Source organism: Cupressus sempervirens, chromosome 6 (assembly GCF_028749045.1).
Source record: "Cupressus sempervirens isolate cs-2001-9-10 chromosome 6, ASM2874904v1, whole genome shotgun sequence".
NCBI classification, from domain to species: Eukaryota; Viridiplantae; Streptophyta; class Pinopsida; order Cupressales; family Cupressaceae; genus Cupressus; species Cupressus sempervirens.
In genome coordinates this window covers 191,450,300-191,472,362 of record NC_143123.1, presented here as the reverse complement: position 1 = coordinate 191,472,362, position 22,063 = coordinate 191,450,300, and positions in this window count along the sequence as shown.

Sequence of the window (22,063 nt, the reverse complement as noted above, 5' to 3'; positions counted from 1 at the left end):
TTATGACATCACATGATTGGGCCCCATTGTGTTTCACATTTTCAGGTTAGGCGTTATGTTGTTGCCGGTAGGGTGCAAGAACTTTCCAATCACGACATAGCAACTTCCCATGTTCTTGAAATTTTTGGTGCATATATGTTTGATTATAGGATTCCAACATGTCAAGGAGATTACGTGGCTCATTCTTGATGAGACAATTATTGGGACCCATCTTCTAAAATTGCTGCCATAAAACCAATTCCCATCAAGTCATTGTGTTGCTATTGGCAAGATTCATTATTTTTCCAGTTACGACATAGCAAACTCATGAATACTATTTAGAATTTGGCAGCAATAATTCCTCCACATTTCCCTCATAATTGCTATTATCAATACCTTTGATAGAGTAATAAATGCACACATCCATATTATCACTTGAGAACTTCACGGTGCCCAACTTTTTTTCAAAATCCTACTATCCTTTCTATTCTCCGATAAGGTACTATGTCGCTACTGACACGGCACACCCTTTTTTCGATCACAATATAGTGACCCACAGTGAAAACCAAATTTTGGTGATGCTGATTTGAATTTGCTCCAACTAGTCCCTTCTTTAGCACTGACAACTCTGGCATCAATCACATCACCAAAATTTAGAGTAATTAAGAAAATCTGGCACTGACTCTCCACTTTACAACACCATCCTTCTATTTTTTGGTAGTCTCTATGTCATGTAGGTTAAAATTCTCACACTTCCTTTAAGTGACATAAAAACCACCGTAGATCTTGCAAAGATCTGACGGTGTTGAAACTTTGGGAACACAAAATGGGAAAGTGGGACTTTAAATGGACTAGGAGGAATATTCCAAATTCAAAAAATTCCACACCTAGTTAAATTTAAAGAAAGCACAAGACCTAGGCATAAAGCTTAGGGCTTAATAGGATTTCTCATAGGATTTTAAAAAATTTTAAATTGCAATAGCAGAAAATGAAAACCCTAGCAAGCAAGACATAGAAATTACTCTGATTTTATACCTAGAACTAGGACAATCTTATTTTGTAAAAATTAGACCAACATGGAGATAGCAAGCTGGTGGTTAATCAAGTGAAGAATCAAAATATCACCAAGAATTGTTTTCTCAAGTCTTATAAACATAGAGTATGGGATTTACTTAAAATTTTGAATGCATTTAATATTTAGAGCATCCTTATAAAAGGAAATAGATATGTCAATAGACTTGCAATATTTTGTGCATCTTATAATGTGCCAAGGAGCCTTGAAGATGAGAATAACTAGAAGAATAAAGTGGTGGTTAGACCTATTTTCCTTGATAATAATATCAATTGGTAGGTCTTTGAATCAGATGCACAAATTGTAGGTTTCTTGCAAAATGAAGCAGAGTTATTAGATAGAAATTAGTAGAGATTACATGACCTGTATGGTGATCAAATCATCAACCTTAGCTCTAATAAGTTTCCTAGGGTCTTATTACCTTAGAGAGTATCTTCTATCCTAATGACCAAAAAAGGGATAGAGGCATGAACCTTGCTACAAAAAAAAAGATCATATGCTAGTTGCAATTGTTGATCAAAGGACACTAAACATGGGGAAGGTATGTTTTGAAACTAAGCAAGAAAGTTGTGTTCATCTATGTCAAGAATTTAATGATGTATTTTATTGGACATATGATGATTTGAAGGGTTTTGACCCAAGTTTGTTTCAACATACCATAGATTTAGTTGATAATGTTAAATCTATTAGGCAAAGTAGAGGCTAGTGAATCCAAAGATTGAGCCATTAATGAGAAAAGAGCTATCCAAATTAATTGAGACCAATATAATTTTCTCTATTAAGCATTCCTCTTGGATATCAAACCTTGTCCTTGTTAGGAAGGGGAGTAGAGAAATCAAACTATGTGTAGACTTTAGGGATTCAAACCAAGACTCCCTTAAAAATCATCATCCTCTCCCTTCCATGGAAAATATATTATCTAAGGCTAGTGGTTTAGAGAGATTCTCTTTCTTGGATGGATTCTCAAGCTATGACCAAGTGTTAGTCAAAGAGGCTAATAGATATAAGACTAATTTCACCACCAAATGGGTCACCTATTCCTATAGTCAAATGCCTTTTGGACTAACAAATGTAGATGCCACATTTCAAAATGAAATGGAGATGGCCTTCAATAACATGATTGAAAAGTTTGTGTTGGTCTACCTTGATGATATCATAGTGTATTCAAAGAATGTAGCAGATCATTTTGACAATCTCAGATAAGTAATTATAAGATGTAGAGAGTATGCAAGTTCTTTGAATGCAAGAAAGTGTGTCTTTTCTACTAATCAAGGGAAATTTTTAGGATACATTGTATCTAAGGATGGTCTGACCATTGGTTTAGAGAGAACAAAGGAAATACTTGCTCTCTCCCTTCCTAGTCATAAGAAAGGTTTGGAAAGTTTCCTTGGTAGAATAATTTTGTGAGGAGATTTATTCCTAATTTATCTATCATGGTGAAACCTCTTATAGCTATGCTTAAAAGGAATATGGTCTTTTCATGGACCAAGGAAGGGAAAGAAAGTTTTAAAGAGATCAAAGCAGTCATAGCCTTAGCCCCTACTCTCATCAATTTGAATTTTGATAAGGATTTCATTCTTTACACCTTAGGGGGTGAGTCAAGTATTTTTTCTATTTTGACTCAATTTAATAATAAGAATGAAGAATGACCTATTTCTTTCTTTAGTGAGGAGCTGAATGAGTATGAAGATAACTATACATATGTGGAGAAGAAATCTCTTATAGTCATAAGAGCTTTGAATAATTTTAGGCATCTTCTATCCCACAATAAGATCCATTTGTTTGTCCCCCATGCTAGTGTGAAGGATTTACTCTTGAGCAAAGATATTAGTGATAAAAGAGTAGGTTGAATCACTAAGGTGATGGAGTATGATGTGGACATCTAGATCACTAGGTTGGTAAGAGGGAAGGGACTATATAAGGAGATGATCTCATCTCAAGAAATAATAGATGAAGAAGTTGCCTTGGTATCGATAGAAAAATGGGAGGTGAGAGATGACAATCTAATGAGTTGGATAGATGACATCATGAACTTCTTATTGGGAAATGGATATCCTCAAGGATTAGATAGGGAAAAAAGAAGATAGTTTAGATTGCAATCTATTCCTTATGCCATAGTTGATGGTATTCTATTTAGGAAGGACTTCAATGGAGATTTGTTAAAATGTATTGGTGCAGATCAAGTAGAGAGAATGGTTAATGAGATTCATGATGGTCCTGATGGTGGTCACTTCTCCACATGAACAACTATTATGAAAATGATGAGGGCAAGATGTTATTAGCCACTCGTATTCCATGATTTCCATAAGTATGTCAAAGAATGTGAAAATTTTGATTTCTTTTTAGGTAAGAAAAGGCTTGTAGCTCTTCCACTTCATCCTATTCAAATGGATTGTCCTTTTTCCCAATGGGGATTATATTTTATTGGTCTTATTAATCCTCCTTCTAGCTTTTGTCATAAATGGATTCTAACTACTATATATTACTTTACCAAGTGGATAAAGGCAATTACATTAAAAGATGCTACTGAGGATTTAGTGGTTGGATTCTTAGATGGACATGTTACAAGGTTTGGTACCTCTTCCACCATAGTTTCAGACAATGTAAAATCATATGTAGGAGCTTAGATTTGTGCATGGGTGACTGATCATGGCATATACTTAAGCACTTCTTCCAATTACTACCCCCAAGGTAATGACTTGGCTGAGTTATCCAACAAGAATCTAATTAGGATAATGAAAAGAACAATTGAAGATAATCCAAGGTTTTGGCACCAAAGATTGAAAACAACCCTTTGGGCTGATAGAATAACACCTAAAGGGGCTATTAGAATCTCACCTTTCATTTTGATGTATGGTAGGGAAGCAAGGCTTCTTATCTCATTAGAGTTTCTATCCCTAGAATTAGCCCATCAATTGATGGAGTTGGAGGAGAAGAGACATCAAGCAATTCAAAATTTGGAAACACATCAACAATAGGTGAAGAAAAGATTTGATAAGAAGGCTAAGTTCAAAATTTTTAGAGAGGGTGATCTTGAACTGAAGTGGGATGCAGAGAGAGTGAAGGTAGGAAGAAATTCAAAATTTGATGCACTATGGAGTGGTCCCTATGTAATCATCAATTGCAAGAAAGCCAATGCTTCCAGTTAAGTATGCCTAATGGTGAAATCTTGCCTATTCTAGCCAATGGAATATATCTCAAGCCTTGTTTCTGATAAGAATGAATATTTCATGTACATAGTTAGAATATTTTTCTTTCTATTTGTTCTAGTTTACCAAGAAGTGTTGATCACATGTTTTGTTGTAAAGAGTTTTTATTCTATCTTTGTAGATTTGCAGAGGTAGAAGGGCATGTTTTATGACTCAAAATGTGGCAAAGCTGATGAAATGGATAGGTTTTCATAGATTAGAGACTCTATATCCCAATGGATCTTCAATGGCCACAAGTCTTATGCCAAGAAAGCTTGCATCCCCTCTAAGTCACCAAAAATGTTAACCAAATAATTCCCTCCCACTAGAAAATCAAAGATCAAATGGTACACTACTCAACGGTCACCTAGGGTTTTCAAAATTCAAATATTAAAAGGTTTTCATGAAATAATTTAGTATTGGATATATCCTTTTTCCTAAGCATATGTAGACCTTTTATGTTATGCCTTAGAATTTTTTAAGTTGTGACCACGCAAATCACCCTTTGGTTCACACAATCTCGCTAGGGTAAGAGCTAACTGGAGTTTGAGTGGCAACAAGGCAATTGCACCATTTTTGTTCATTCATAGTGAGTTAAGTTTTAACTAAGGTTTGGGCCCCATGTAGTGCCTCTCCCATTTGACTTGTGTAAGTCACCCTGATGGATGCAACCTTGTTGATCTTTTGTTGTGATGGATCATGATTGTGACCATGAGTGGTCTACACTGTTGAGGTGATTTGATTTATGTTTTTGTATCAGTTGCTTTGATTATGCTTATGACTAATTTATGAGATTATGATGTGATTTATGGCTCATTGAGGTTTGTGCTATTGGTTACTAGGATTGATGTGGTATCATAAGGTTGTTTTGTAATTACCTTGAGATGTGTGTAGAGATTGCACTGTGTACTATTACCTACTACCTTGGACTAGTTTCTTGTTGCAATGGTTAGTCATGTTTTTAACTATGTTTTCTTATGTGTTTTAAGTTCATCCTTGTTTTTGTTTAAACAACCATTATCAAATGCTTAAATATTTAGAAATGGATTGTCCATGTTGGATTCATTGGTTATGTGCTATGGATATCTACATTCGTTATGTTTAACATTTGAGATCACCCAAGGGTCAAATGTTATACCTTGATTCTAGTATCATAGATTTAAACTACTATGTTATTCATTTGATCATATTTGCATAACGATGCCACTGTGAGACAACAATGTGTTTTATGATATCTGATTATCCAGTATTTGGACATTGTTGGATATAATTATTCAATTGTGTGATGTCTTTGATTTTACACAAATGTTATATTAGTTATCAGTCAGATTCTATCAAGCTCAATTATTCAACAAGGCAAAAGACAGATTCTACCAAGCTTAGAAGGCTAGCAATGAGAACTATAGAGTCTACCAAGTATTTTTTGAGGTTACACTATGAAGTCAGTCTTTACTGAGCTCACTTGGGTGCTAAAGGATTTTATGGTAGAAGACAGTTTCTAACGAGCTCACAAGGTTAGCAAAAGAAAGTTAGTTCTTACTGAGTTCACTTGGTCTCTAAAGGATTTTGTAAAGTTCACAATGTTTACCGAGCTTCACGTGGTTAACACTAGAAATCATTTATGGAGTAGTGTTTACCAAGTAGGGTCGACCAATAAAGGATTTCATTGTTTTGAGAAATAAAGTTTATTTGTTTAATGTAATGTTTGTAGCTGACTGATGTACAGTTTATTGGTAAATGTAACTTGTAAATGAGCCAATTTGAAAATCTATGAGGTATAAATAAAAAATCAAGTTGTGATTTCAAATGTATGGATGGATGTATGAATGAGCGAGTATGCAAGAGAGTTGATTGTGAAAAGGTGTGAGCAAATTTTGAAGAAGGATCAAATATCCTTGAGGAGCAAAAGAGTTGTATTTTTATCAATGAGGATCTATTGAATCAAAGTAGAGATTTGTATCATAAAAATTTAGTTGCATCTCATTCAAGTCACTTATTGTTACTATCTCACCATTGTAGCAGTAATTCCTAAATCTCTTAATAGAGTTGGTCTGATAGCCATTTTGTAAATCCTCTAACAAGGTGGAAAGTTCTACTAAATTTTTCTAAAGTCCTCTAGTAAGGCCACTCCTAACAGGGTGATTAAATCCTCTAACAAGGTCACACCGAACAGTGTATTTTGTAACCTTTAACAAGATTGGCTCCTAATAGGGCTCACTTCAAAAGAGTGAAAATTAGTAGCTAGTTACTTGGTGGTTTTTCCCATATTAAGTTTCACATTAAATTTTGTGTCTCTTGTGTTCATGTTATTTTCTTTTGTATGCATGTTAATGATTATGAAAGCTTAAAGATCAGTAACAAGTTAATCTATCAAGTTACAATATTTTTCTGTGTGGCTATCAAGTGACAATAATAATTAAGTTTTAAGACATCTAAGGGATCTCTGGATTTGTTTTTGTGATAAATAATTCACCCCCTCCCCCCCCCCCCCCCCCTCTTAGTTACTCCATCTATAATTCCAACAATTGGTATCAGAGCTTTTGGTGCTTTCAGGAAGGATTTCAAGGATCTAAGCTAAAGATCAGGATGTCTTACAAAAGGGAAATTCCAAGGCTTAATAGGGATAACTTTTAAGCATGGAAAGATCTCATGACACTCCATCTAGCTTCCATTGGAGAGACAAGATTGAAATATCTAGATGATGCATATGTAACTCCCAGTACATTATCTGCTAATGACATTGCTGAGAAGAAGACTCATAACATCATGATGATAGACATTGCATCTACCCTAAGCTATGAAGAATTTGATGATGTCAAGGACTATAAAACTACCTTTAAAATGTGCAACAAGCTAAAATAAATCTATGGAGGAGATGATAATGTGAGAAGAGCCAAAGAAAAAATTTTAAGAGGACAATTTGATCAAATGAGGATGAAAGAGGATGAAAACATTGCAAAATATGTTGAAAGAGTCAAAGCAAGTATTAGTGCAATCAAAACCTCTGGAGGAGATATCAAGGAGGAAACAGTTATAGGTAAAGTCCTTAAAACATTACTTCCTATTTATGCAATTAGAGTTTCTAAAATTCAACAAAGAATATGTGAAGCAAATCATAAGATAAATTTAGAGGCCATAGTTGGAAGATTGACTGCATTTGAGCTAGATAACTATGATAACTATGTTCCAGCTACCAAGAACATTGAATTAGCTTTTGAAGCCAAGCTTTCACTCAAGGAGAAAGGAAAGAAGATAAAAGATTCTTAGTCAGAGAGTAAAGAAGAATTATAATAGAGTTCAAACATTGATCTTGAGGTGGTTGAAGCTCTACTAGCATGGAAATAGTCAAAAGGCAGAGGTAAATACAAAGGTAAGCTTCCTCTAATTTGTTTTTCATGTGAAGAAATTGGACATATTGTTGCTAGGTGCCCAAATAAGTAGATCAAGGATGAGAAGAAAGGTCACAAGTGCAATGGAAAGAAAGACTTCAAATCATTCAATGACAAAGGTAAGAAAACATGTTTCATGGCTAAGGACTCTAATGATTTTGATGATGAAGAAGATGAAATTGTTTACATTGTTGTGAAAGATGAATCTGATAATGATGAGGAAATGGCACTTATTTCTCATGTGAGAAAATATGATACATGGATTATAAATAGTGGTTGCTCTCATCATATGACTGGTGAAAAAACTAAGTTTGAACATTTTGAAGACTATGATAGTAGTAGTGTGAGGTTTGGTAACAATAAACTTTGTTGCATAAAAGGAAGAGGAAGAATCTCACTAACCAAAGAGCTTGTATGTGATAATGCATATTGGGTAGAAGGACTAAAACACAATCTATTGAGTGTGGCATAGCTACTCAATAACGGATTCAAAGTGGAATTCATGCATAGAAAAGCAAGATTATTGGATGACAAAGGAAAGCTGATTGGATTAGGCACATAGACAAAAGGTAACTTGTTCTATCTTGAACTTGGTGAATGTTTATGTTTTATTGCTCAAGTTAAGAAAATTGGTTATGGCATAGGAGGTTGTGTCATGTGAACTTTGATAACTTGGTGAAAATAAGTAAATTTAGGAAAGTAAAAGGCATTCCTTATATAAAGAAACCTGAGGTTGGTCTATGCAAGAATTGTCAAATTGGTAAGATGGGAAAGAATAGCTTTAAAAGTAAAACCTATTAGTCTAAAGAAGTTTTACAAATTGTGCATACTGATTTGTGTAGACCTATTGAAATTGAAAGCTATATTGGTGAAAAGTTCTTTATTCTTTTTGTTGATGATTACTCAAGAATGATGACTATCATGTACCTAAAAGAGAAATTAGAAGCATTTGAGAAGTTCAAATGGTATTTGGCTAGAGTAGAGAAGGAAATAGGGAAAAGACTAAAATGCTTAAGGTCAGACAGAGGTGGTGAATTCAGTTCGCATGAGTTCAATAACTTTTGCATTGAAAGAGGGATCAAAAGATAGGTTTCAGCCCCTGGAACTCCTAAGAAAAATGGAATAGCTAAAAGGAGGAATAAATCTATCATGGATTATGCAAGAACCTTAATGATTGAAAAGAATATTGTTATCAAATACTAGAAGGAAGCTATCAACACTACAGTTCATACCTTGAATTGAGTACAACTAAAAAATGATTCATTCAAAACCCCCTATGAGTTATGGTATGACTATAAACCTAAGGTAAGTTATCTAAAGGTATTTGGAAGCAAATGTTACATTTTGAAGGAATCTAGAAAAAGTAAATTTGATGTGAAGGGTGATTAAGGAATATTTTTGGGTTATTCTTGCAAAAGTAAAGCATATAGATATTTGAACTTGTCTACTCACAAAGTCATAGAAAGTGCACATGTGAAAGTTGATGAGTTTGCAGAAAGAAGTGAAGAAGAAAGCAAAAGGGAACTAGAAGATTACAAGAGATTTTTTTTCATTGAACTTGGTATGGTGCCAGATACATGTGTCAATCAAAAATCTTCTACTCCTAAGTCTTCAGTAATCAAGTTGTAGGAAGTTCAAACTGAGCTATGGGAACCTGACTCACATTCTGATGCTACCAAGCCAATGTCTACCAAGTCTGAAGGACCCACATAGCAAATAGAATAGCCATAACTTGAAGCTAAAGTGCAAGAGGATGAAAATACAAAGCATTCAAAATGCAAGGAACTTGTATTAGCTAAGTATGTCAGGAGACATTGTGCACCAAATCAGATCATTAGAGACAAATCTAAAGGAACTATGACAAGAAGTAAGTTGAAAGGTACTTGTTTACTTGCTGATTTTGAACCTAGAAGTGTCAAAGATGCATTAGAAAATGAAATTTGGGTTGAGGCTATGAATGAAGAAATAAAGTAGATAGAGAAAAATAAAACACGGACTCTTGTACCCAGGCCTAAAGACAAAAATGTGATTGGAACTAAGTGGGTATTCAAAAATAACTTGAATGAAGATGGTAAGGTGTCAAGGAAAAAAGCTAGACTGGCATGCAAAGGATACTCCCAAGAAGAAGGAATAGACTATGGAGAGACTTTTGCTCCTATTGCAAGATTGGAAAGTGTCAAGACCCTACTTGAATATGTTGCATACAAAAGATTTAAGATTTATCAAATGGATGTTAAGTAAGAATTTCTCAATAGTATATTGGATGAAGAGGTTTACATTGAACAGCCTGGAGGTTTTGTTGATCTAGACAAGGACATGGTCTACAAATTACAAAAAGCATTGTATGGTCTAAAACAAGCCCCTAGAGTATGGTATGAAAGATTTCATAGCTATCTTATTCAGATTGGTTTTCAGAGAACTAATGATAATAGTAGTTTGTATATCAAGGAAGGACCAGATAATAAGATTGTTTTGGCAAAAATATTTGTGGATGATACTTTGTTCACAAGAAATGATGATCTTTGCAAAGAATTTTTAGAACAAATGAACAAGAAATTTGAGATGTCAATGTTTGGTGAGATCAAATTCTTTGTTGGTCTTCAAATTTAGCAGAGTAAGGATGGAATCTATATCACTCAATCTAAATATATCAAAGAAATATTTAAAAAGTTTGGTATGGAAGACTACAAACTAGTTGGGACTCCTATGTGTACTAGATTGAAACTTACCAAAGATGATGAATCAAAAGAGGTAGATTAGACATCGTATAGATCTATGATTGGAAAGTTGCAGTATGTAGTGCATACAAGGTCAGATATTGCCCTTGCAGTTGGTATTGTAGCAAGATTTTTAGCAAAACCAAGAGAAAATAACATGATGGCAATCAAAAGGATCATGAGATACTTGAAAGGCACTGAAGATTATGGATTATGGTACAAATTTGGAGGTAATCTAGATTTAAAAGTGTTTACTAATGTAGATTGGGCAAGAAACGTTGATGACAGAAAAATTACAAGTGGAGGAGCTTTCTTTCTTAGAAAGAGGTTGGTTTCTTGGACAAGTAAAAAAGCAAAATTGTACATCCCAATCCACAGTTGAAGTAGAGTATGTTGTAGTAGCAGTAAATTGTTCTACTATTGTTTGGTTCAAACAATTATTAGAAGGCATGAAGGAGGAAATCAAAGAACCTATTGTTATGTTTTGTGACAATACAAGTGCAATCAACATATCCAAAAATTCAGTGATGCATTAAAAAATTAAACGCATTGCAATAAAGAATCACTTTGTCAAAGAATTAGTGCAGGACAAGGATATTAGATTGGAATATATCCATATAAAAGAACAAATTGCTGACATATTCACCAAGTGTTTACCTAACGATGCATTTTTGTATCTAAGAGGTAAGTTAGGGGTCATTCCCCTGTATGAAGCTCACTAAAATGAAATTTTAGTGATGCATCAACAAGTATCAAGTTGAAGATCTTTTAGTTGATGTAGAATAATCATGGAAATATTGCATATGAATTAGTACATAAGGTATACTGCTATTCATTTGGTTTGTATTGTCTTTGGCATGTGTTGTCAAAGAGGGAGAGTATACTATCATATCTTTCTGAAATTTGAATTTTGATGTTTGTAAAGAAGCTATGTAATTCCTTCACAAGGGGAGATTACTATATTTGAGGAGTTTGTGGAATGAAATTTAAGAGGGAGAAATATTCTATCAAGAAAGTGCTTATTTTCAAATTTCATTCTGCTATGACATGTTGTGTTGCCATCAATGCCAAAGAGGGAGATTGTTGGATACAATTATTCAATTGTGTGTTGTCTTTGATGTTACACAAATGTCATATCAGTTATTAGTCAAAGTCTACCTAGCTTAGTTGGTTAGCAAGGAAAAAGACAGAGTCTACTGAGCTTAGAAGGTTAGCAAAGAGAATTACAAAGTCTGTCGAGCATTTCTGGAGGTTACACTATGAAGTTAATCTCTACCAAGCTCACCCAAGCACTAAAGGATTTTATGGCAGAAGAAAATTTCTACCAAGCTCACAAGGTCAGTGAAGGAAAGTTAGTTCTTACTGAGTTCACTTGGTGTCCAAAGGATTTTGTAGAGTTCGTAGTGTTTACTAAGCTTCACTTGGTTAACACTGAAAATCATTTCTAGAGCAATGTTTACCAAGCAGGGTTAGCCAATGAAGGATTTCATTATTTTATGAATTAAAGTTTATTTGTTTAATGTAATATTTTTAGCCGACTGATGTATGGTTTATTGGTAAATGTAACTTGTAAATGAGCCAACTTGACAATTTTTAATGTATAAATAAAAGGTCAAGTTGTGATTTCAAATGTATGGATGGATGTATGAATGAGCGAGTATGCAAGAGAGTTGATTGTGAAAAGGAAGTGTGAGAAAATTTTGAAGAAGGATTAGATATCCTTGAGGAGTAGTAGAGTTGTATTCGATCAGTGAGGATCTATTGAAGCAAAGTAGAGATCTGTATCAGAAAAAATCAATTGCATCTCATTCAGGTCACTTATTGTTATTTTCTCACCATTGTAGCAATAATTCCTAAATCTCTTAACAGAGTTGGTTTGATAGTCATTTTGTAAATCTTTTAACAAGGTGGATAGTTCTACTAAATTTTTCTAAAGTCCTCTAGCAAGGCCACTCCTAATAGGGTGATTAAATCCTCTAACAAGGTCACACCTAATAGTGTGTTTTGTAACCTTTAACAGAATTGGCTCCTAACAGGGCTCACTTTAGAAGAGTGAAAATTGGTAGCTAGTTACTTGGTGTTTTTTCTCATATTGGGTTTCCACATTAAATCTTGTGTCTCTTGTGTTCATGTTATTTTCTTTTGCATGCATGTTAATGATTGTGAATGCTTAAAGAATAGTAACAAGTTAATCTACCAAGTTACAACATTTTTTTGTGTGGCTATCTAGTGACAACAGTAATTAAGTTTTAAGACATCTAAGGGATCTCTAGATTTTTTTTTCGTGGTAACTGATTCACCCCCTCCCCCCCCCCCCCTCTCTCAGCTACTCCATATATAATTCCAACAAGACATATCTTTGATTATGTTATGTGATGGATTTAATGTTATGGTTATTTACTTCATTCCTACATTGTTATACTTTATGCAGACATGAGTGATGTAAATAGATTATTTTAATATAATTAAATAAATTTTTTAATTAGGTGATATAATGCATTTATTTCTTTAGCTATGTTATTATATGCAATTGTACTTGATCATGTTGTTTAGTGTGCAGGATTTATATCCCTGGCAGTGGCATATGGAGTTAGGGATTTAGCTATTCATATTTTACCAATGTCATCCCTATATGGCTGATGTATCCTTATTTTAATTTTTTAATTAAACCTTTTGGTGATTATTAAATTCAAATTCATTTGCATTATGTGATTAGACTAGTGAGCATGTCTATGCATTTAGAGTTTCACATTATTGTGAAAGTTGTAAAGGAAATTTTTGCATTTTTGAATTTTTGGGCTTTCTAATCGATTTATTTTAATTTCTAACAGCTTTTCCATTGATGAAGTCCTAATTCTAGGAATATCCTATTTTTGTTTGGGTTGATTTAGGGTTTAACTAGGTTGACTAGTTATTTGCCTTGATCGATTATTCACTCAAAAAGTGAACAAGTATCCAAAAAGAAATTTAATTCCTCACTTCTCACTTTCAAATTAAAAAGTTGGAGAGTAAAACCCAAAATCCTCTTCATGAGTATTTACTATTTTGTTCGTTGTGGGAGCTACGAGCATGGGATCATCATGAGGTTGAGGTCATTGAATCCAGCTTGGGTAGACCTTGGATTGCTGTGATTTTTGGCCACTAATGCGGGCTTTTTATTTTCTAGTTCAGATTCTCATTTTTCTCTTTTGGCTATGAGGTAGCGCTCTCCCATTTTAGTATTTCTGCTCCATTTCTACTTCTATTTTTGGTATCCATTTGGCTAGAGGTTGACAACTAGTGTTCTCCTCTATTTCTGTTTGTTGGTTCTACCCAGCTGGTCAAGTATGAGCATTTCCCTATTTTTTAGGATGAGGGTTTGGAGTTTTGCACCGTTATGCTGGTCATTTTTGCATACAATTTCCAAAATCATTTATTTTTAGATTTTTGGAACTTTTTTACCCAAAGGCCAAATGGGTTTTAATTTCAAAAAAATTCCAAAATTTTGAGTTTTTACCTCATTTTGTGTATCACCCTATTTTCTCTAGTTTTCTTGGCACGAATTGGCTCATGGACCTAGAATATCTATTGGATATCAATCAGACCTTTGTTACACTTTGTGTTTTCATTGGGATGCATTGTGCATCTGTACTCCCAACTTTTTGTTTGATTGAGTGATTTTATACCTGCTGTTATGGTTTTTTTTCAACCTTTGTTATTGTTTCGTGGACACTAGCATTCATGTAGAATCCATGCTCACGGATTAAGGTAGGTTGACTAAGTTCATGATGTTTGGTCTTGTTGCATCATCGAGATTCATGTAGAATCCATACTCCTAGATTGAGGCCATTGAGTGATTTCATGATGTATGATTTTATTGGTTCTTAGGATTTGTAGAATCCATCCTCCTGTGTTGTTTTTGGTTGAGTGTTGTTTTGCATTGTGTTCTCATCCTCTCCTTATGCTATGATCTTCATGATGGTGGTGCACCACACAGGAGTATGTGCACATACATTTGTTGGGTGACTTGCGAGGCCTGATCTTCTGTGGTACATCTGGAAGTCATGATCATTTGAGTTGGGTTGAGAATATGCATACCCATAGGGACTTGTCATAGGATGAGCATGGGTAGGGTAGGGTATAATATGGATGGGGCTCCTATCTCATGGCCTGGAAATCATGACACCATAGGTATTATAGAGGGAGATTTGAATAAGTGATAACTAAATAAAATGTGTGAGTGGTAATCAAACTTAAGATAATAAAATGTATGTGTGAGAGCCTTTCTATTGAGGGATTTTGTATCCACATGATCCAAGCTTGGTCTTGTCAATGCCAAGAAAATCTCCATGATGACAACCCCTACTTAGTAGCCTATCGAGCATCTAATCAAGACCTATACTTCTTACATTCTCTTAGGTTCTTGGTTACAACCATCATACTGTCTAGCATGAGTGTTAGCCATGGATGTTGTTTTTGTGTGTTTATGGTTGGATCATTATCTCCATTAGAATGGTGAGAGTGGATCTATAGGTACCATGTGGTTGGGAGGCATAGCTACCCATACCACTGCTAGGGACCAATGTACAAAGATGGTTTATTGTCCTAGTGCAATCATTGCTAGATGTTTTTCACTTGGTACTTCGAGTTCCAGAGTATTCTTTCTTATGATTTATGCTTTCATTGTAATGCTTGGATATCATATTTAGATGATGTTAGTTTATTTGACACATTCCCATATTATAATGTTTAGCATATGATTAGATGATTTGAATTATTGTATTGGATTATCTATTCTTTATTGGTTTAGCATATTAGATTTCCTTATTATGATGATTAGCATGCGATAGGTGATGTTATCTACTTGTAGGATTATCTTATGCTTTTCTACTAACATGTTAGATTTCCCAATGCTTATATTGTAGCATGCTTTAGTAGTGACATCCCTATTATGATAGTACTAATGATCTAATCAGTGGCTTGGGATGTTACATGCAGAGGATGGCTAGGATCCATGACGGTCTTATGATGTTATTGACGTTTGGGAGGAATTACGTACTTAGTTAGTTGTTTTGTTCATTTTGATGTTGCTTATGTTCACTGTGATATTGCTTTAGTACATTCTTTGCTACTATGGTTTATATGGATAGATGTTCCTCTTTCTTATTGTTTTAGCACTCGAGTGTTTGTTCCTTGATATACATGGATCTGGTACTCTCTAGTGTGGAGGTTTTCATATTTTTATGCCTATTAGTCTTTCCCTTTTGTTGTGTTGTTGTTTTTTCTCATGTAGGAAGGTAGTTCCCTGTGCTATAATGTACTTCCTCATGCGAGAATGTACTTCCTTGTGCAAAAGTGTACTTCCTCTAATGAAGTCATGCACATCCTCCCACTGTTGGGTGCAAGTCCTCATGTGGTTTGGTGCAAATCCTCGCACAAAGTCATGCACATCCTCATGCATAGAAATGTACTTTCTTGTGCACAGTGATGTAAATTCTCATGCGAGACTTGAGACTAGCACACTTTTTCATGCGAGAAATAGGGAGTAGTTAGGCTTGGCCAAGGAAGTTTCAAAAGTTGGTTTTGGACACCTTATTGGAATTCACACCTTTCCAGTTCAAAATAGTCTTTCTTAGGTGTTTAAGATATATCATTTAAGTATAAGTTGATGTATATTTAATCTCTTCTATTCAAGATATATTTTAATATATGTAAAAAAAAATTGAGATAGGTTTTAGACCTCTCTGAGATAAGATAAAGATTCTAAGAAATTTCAAGGCTTCAGAAATTCAGACTTAACCAAATTTTAGGATTTTGCATTTATAACCTAGCATGGTGTTTTGTTGATGAGTGGTCATTTCTTTGAGTCCTCATCATGTGTATGGTCGTTGTTGGCCTTTGTTTGCATGTGTTGGTTTGGTAGTGGTGTTCAAAGATTTGTTAGTTGTTAGAATTGTGGCAAAGTCTTTTGTTACGATCTTTGTGATCCTTGTATGATGTTGTCATGTGCATTCATACTTGTAAAAAAATATCTTGGCTTGAATTGAATCCTTGTTCCAAGGATCTTTGAGCAAGGTTTTACATTTGGTAGTAGAGCCCATGTTCAAACATTGGGATCTCTGCATTTATGTTGCCCTTGTGGTTGTTGTTGCATTGGTTGAGTTCGAGTGTATTGGTGAAGAGCTCGTGATCTTCTGTTGCTTTAGTGTCAACTTGGGATGGACTTGCTTATCCAGCAGATGCAATTAGATTAGTGAGAGAAGAAGGAAGTGAATCTTCCTGGGTTTGTTGATGGAATCAATGTGCCTGGGTTGGTTGGTTGCATGTGTGTGACCCTTTTGAATGGAACCACTGATTAGTGTCCATGTGTTGGATTTGAGTGCCTCTTTATGTTCTCCTTGTGGAGTAAGGTGCATTATTTCCCTATTTTCTCCTAATTGTAAGTAAATAAATGAATCTTATTTGTGATTCTATGTTATATTGTTAAAGTAATGAAATGGTTCCTTTCGTTGAGAAATGAATGTTTATTGTGAATCATTGCAAAGGAGTAGGTCTTGCATTAGATCTTTTGGGTTAATGACTTAAGTCCCCAATCTGATTACTTCTTAAGCTTATGGAAATTTGCATAAAATTGATGAATATTTAAATATTGTATTGCATGGAAATTATTGTTGTCTACATTTTCATGAGATTACTAATGGTATATTGCTTGATGTGTGTGAGTGTGCTCTCTAACATTGCTAGGATGATGTATTCCTTGGCATTGTATGGTGATTTATCCCTCTTGTGTGGCTATCATCAGTCATCACATTTAATGTGATTTGATTGATGCCTTATTTTATCTGGCTGGAGGTACTTTCATCATGTTGTTGGGCTAGCATTGGTTTTTAGTATTTTCCTTCTTGGAACAGTCATCAAATTTTATCAATTGCTCTCTTTGTGATAGTTTTCGCGTTTGACTTATTGTTGAAATGTGCACTTTTTGATATTTATTGTTGGAATTGACAATTCCTCATTTGGGGCTTTTGATCTTGTTTCATGATGACTATTATGAATGTGTTTTAACTACTACCTAGTTGTTTGTTATGACTCTACCATATTCATCTCAGACCTATGGTAGTATGTATAAGGGATAATATCATGGAGAACATGCTAGTGTGTCTTTGATAGATTTAAAGTTGTTAATGTAGTTGGATGGTTTAAAAGATGAGTAAATGTAATGTTATTCTTGAAAGAAATTGAAAGATGTGTATTTGTTTTATGGTGACTCTTGAACCCTTTCTTTGAAAATCTTTCAATTTCATTATGCATTAGTGCTTATATTATTTTTAATTAATGAAATTATGAAAGAGAAGTAATGATATTTTTTAGTGTGTGAACTACCTTTCATTGCTTGTCTTATGTTGTTTTGGGCATGTGTGTTCTTGAATGGTTTTGGACATTTTGTCGGTCACTTGTCTTGGTAACCAAGACTGTTGATTTTGCCTATGTGGTTTTGTCTTGAGTGGTGACTCAAACTCTTAGATCTTAGGACTCTCTAAACTCTATCATGTTGAAGTCCCCATTGATATCTTCCAATGCTTTTCAAATAGAGTGAATCTGAGTTCGAATGTGAAATTTATGGCCTCTAGAGTGAAGGTATTTTTGTGCTAATTTGGAATTTCACTCAAGAAACTAGTGGTTATGCACTTTCTCACCTACTTTGTTGAGAAACTTCATGTGAGATTGTGGTAATGTAAAATTTTATCTGGGGAACAACAAGCATCTCGTTTGCACTTCTAAAGTTACAAATCAATGTTTCGAGTACCCTTTATCGAATAGAGGCCAATTCAATCATATCATATCATATTTATGGCCATTTGAGAAGTTTAACTCTTCATGTTATTCATAATAGAAGAGTTATCTAGTCTTCATAATCTACTAGGTACTTGTTGGAGTTCATGCTTGGGTTTTTGTGTTTCCTATTGCACTGGTCCACCTTCGTGAGGTGAAGTATAGCCTATAAGTGTACCTTGCTCAAGGTTGATGTTGCCTTGTCATTTGGGAGTGACTCAATTCTTTGATGAGTCTAGATTCTCCTTTTTGGATGTTGACTTTGGCACATCTTTGTATCCTTGTCTCTCTTGAGAGAGTAGGCTAGCGTGTTTATGCCACTAGCTCAGTTAGTGTTTTCAAATGAGTATGTTGATGGTTGGTGGAATTGTGAGTTCCCTAATGCATCTTGGGCTGATTTAGTGTAGAGGCTGAGAGAGACTCCCTCTTAGTCTTATACTATGTAGTTTCTTTCTCCTTAAGCTTGTTTCTTCAAGAGGGTTGTCTCTGTCAAGTTTTCTCATTAATCATTGACTTGAGGTTGGAGATTGAGTTTAGAGATAGGTTGGGTGTGGTATTCCTAGCATGGTGTTGGAGGGATATTGTATCATTAGACACATGTTACCATCTTGTGAGTTGGTATGAATTTTTAAATGATTTTTTCTAGGTGAATTTCCTTGTAACATTGTGGAAAGATGATATATTGTCTGGTTGGGTTGTGTATGTTGAAAATGATTGAAAAAGAAGATTTTTTTCAATCATTGTTTTGTCATTGATGTCAAACTTGCTACTTGCAGGAATGACAATTGCTTAAGTGATCCAAATACTATCAATTGGTTGATTGACAAGGAGGAGGCAATCAATAAGATGTAATTAGAGCACCTAGAGAAAGGTTGAAGTTATGATGTTGTAAAGAAGTATACGGATCAGCTAAGCCATTGATGAAATAGTGTATTGATGACATACTCTAAGACACAAAGAATGGACACACCAAGACACATCAAAGATGTAAGGATTAACTAAGTCATTTGTAATTCCTAACTAAGTTCAGTTGAGAGAGTTGAGCTAGCTAATTAGTGCCGAGCAAGTTCAACTTTAGTGTGTGCCGAACAATCCTTCAGGTGCCGAGTAACATAGAATTTTTCAGGTGCCGAGCATCAGAAAAAGGTAATGGATGCCGAGTAAGTCTTCAAGTGCCAAGAAAAGTAGAAATGTTATAGGTATCGAGCACCAATAAAACAAAAATAGAAGCCGAGTAACATAGAAGGAGCTGAGCATCAGTAAACTAATGATGTCAAGTTGTTGCATTATTTGTTAAGTCAAAAGATTTTCTAGATCAGTGATGATAAGTTTGTTACATCAAATTTTGTGAATTGGTTCGATGATAAGGATGATGAGTAGATGTTACAGAATTTTATGTAAACCATGCAAACCAATTCAAGGCAAATGTTGATGGATCTATCATGAAGTTTCTAGAAGAGACAATTTAGAGGGAAAACAATACCATTTTCTCAAGATCAAATCAAGATTTGAGCGAGAAATGAAGAACATAAATTCTTTATAAGGAGTTGCAGGTTAGAAATCAAGTGTGTGTGAGAGGGAGTTGGTCAGAACAGTGATCATGCAAAGGAGCTAAGAGAAGGCTAGTGTGAAGTGTCAAGAAGAGGACACAGTGAGGAGTAAGGACAGAGCATCAAGACTCTAAGTTGATCAAGTGACCATAGAGTGCATTGGCATAATGAGTGGAAGAACTCAAGGAGACAGATCTTGAAGGGTGAACAAGCTATCAGCACTATAAGGGAGAAAAACCTAGCAAATAAAGGAATTGAAGAGTGATCTGAAATCTGCAAGGTTCAAGTTGCAATCTTTATCAGGTCAAAACCTTTCTAATACTTTATTAGCATTGTATTAGATATTGAAATCCTACATTTCTAGGTTAGCTTAATAGCTAGGTGGATAAGCCTCAGGAAAAGGATAGAAGATCCCTAAGAGAAGGATAAGAGATCCTTAGGAGAAGGATAGGAGATCCTTAGAGAGGGATAAAAGATTCTTTTGAGAAGGTGACTATAAATCCCATGAACTTGGGTGAGCCTAATAGCTCTATGTAAATCCTTTAAGAAGGTGACATTCTAAGTTGAATGTTCTTAAGTCCTCTAACAGGGCACACTCCTAACAGGGTGTAGAAATCCTTTAACAGGATCACATTTAACAGTGCATTGTTGCCTTTAACAAGGGAGGCCTTTAACAGGATAGACCATCAGAAGTGGTTAAAATAAATTATGTAGTTATTTTGTGGGTATCATCCCCACCCTAGTTTTACCTTCTTATTCCTAGAGGGTTTATGGGTCATCAAAATCCTTTTTGTTATGGTGTGATGCATGTTTATTTTTCATGTTTAATTGTATGCATGTTAAGAAAGTAAAAAGGATAGTACTTCTGATTCACTCTTGTTTTACTAGAAAGTTTGAATTGGACATTACAAGACCTTGAGTAACTGATTCACCCCCCCTCTCAGTTATTCTAAAGAATTCTAACAGTGTAACCCTAGTTCCCAATGATAGTTGAGCTTTTGTACCTTGGAGAGGCATTGTGCTCCTATGCTTGGTGGTTAGTAGTGGCGAGTAGTCTTTTGGAGTGTGTAATTGTGTTCATAAATCATCATCCTCTATGCTCAAAGGGTGAGTTTACATGGTTTCAAGGATGCTCATGTGTGACATGATAGTATTCTTGGGAATTTTGGGATGGTCATTCCCCATGATTCCAACTCTTTTTGGAAGTGTGTCATGTTTTGACCTTGTTTCGTGGTCATGTGGTAAGTGTGTGTCGTAGTTGGGCACATGTTGATGAGGTAGAGTGGCTTTTTCCTTACCTAGTATTATTGACTTTATAGCTAGATGGGTTTTTCCTAGTGCATATAAGATTCCTTGTTGGAGGACCTTGTGTCAGTGTGACACCTTTCTCTTGTGGTTGACCTATTTAGGGGTTGACATGATGGTTTGAGAAAATTGGAGTGATCAGGTTTGACTTGTAGAGAGTTTGTTGAGTCATTCCTATTGCTCGGTTTTGATTTTTTTGGTTCTTGGTGTGTTTCGATTTCTATTCTTGGATTGCAGGCTTCCAGGAGTAAACCTAATATTTGGGGGGGATAATGTAGTGCCTCTCCTATTTTACTTCTGTAAGTCATCCTAATGGATGCAACCTTGTTGATCTTTTGTTGCGATGGATCATGATTGTGACCATGAGTGGTCTGCACCATTCAGGTGATTTGATTTATGTTTCTGTATCAACTGTTTTGATTAGGCTTATGACTAATTTATGAGATTATGATGTAATTTATGGTTCACTAAGGTTTGTGCTAGTGGTTGCTAGGATCGATGTGATATTATGAGGTTGTTCCATGATTACCCTGAGATGTGTGCAAAGATTACACCATGTATTATTACCTGGTACCTTGGACTAGGTTCCTATAGCAATGGTTAGTCATGTTTCTAAGTGTGTTTTCTTATGTGTTTGAAGTTCCTCCTTGTTGTTTAAACAACCATTATTTAATGCTTAAATAGTTAGAAATGGATTCTCCATGTCCGATATGTGTTGCGGATATCTACTTATGTTATGTTTTACATTTGAGATGGACCCAAGGGTCAAATGTTATACCTTGATTTTAGTATCGGGTATGTGCAGGATCATGGTGTGCCAAAAAGTGGCGATGTGAAAAAAAAAGAGTTTGAAGATGCCTAAAAGTGCTTCAAAATTTGCTCTGACTTTTTTTTACCTATCCAGGAACCAAACTTGGAAGGTAAGGTTGAACCTTATCGAATATCCGATATGATATCTGATATCCGATTTGACATCGGATATCCGATTTTAAATCGAATATTTGACATGTGACCGGATATCTGATAATTAGAGTAATAATATTATACTATT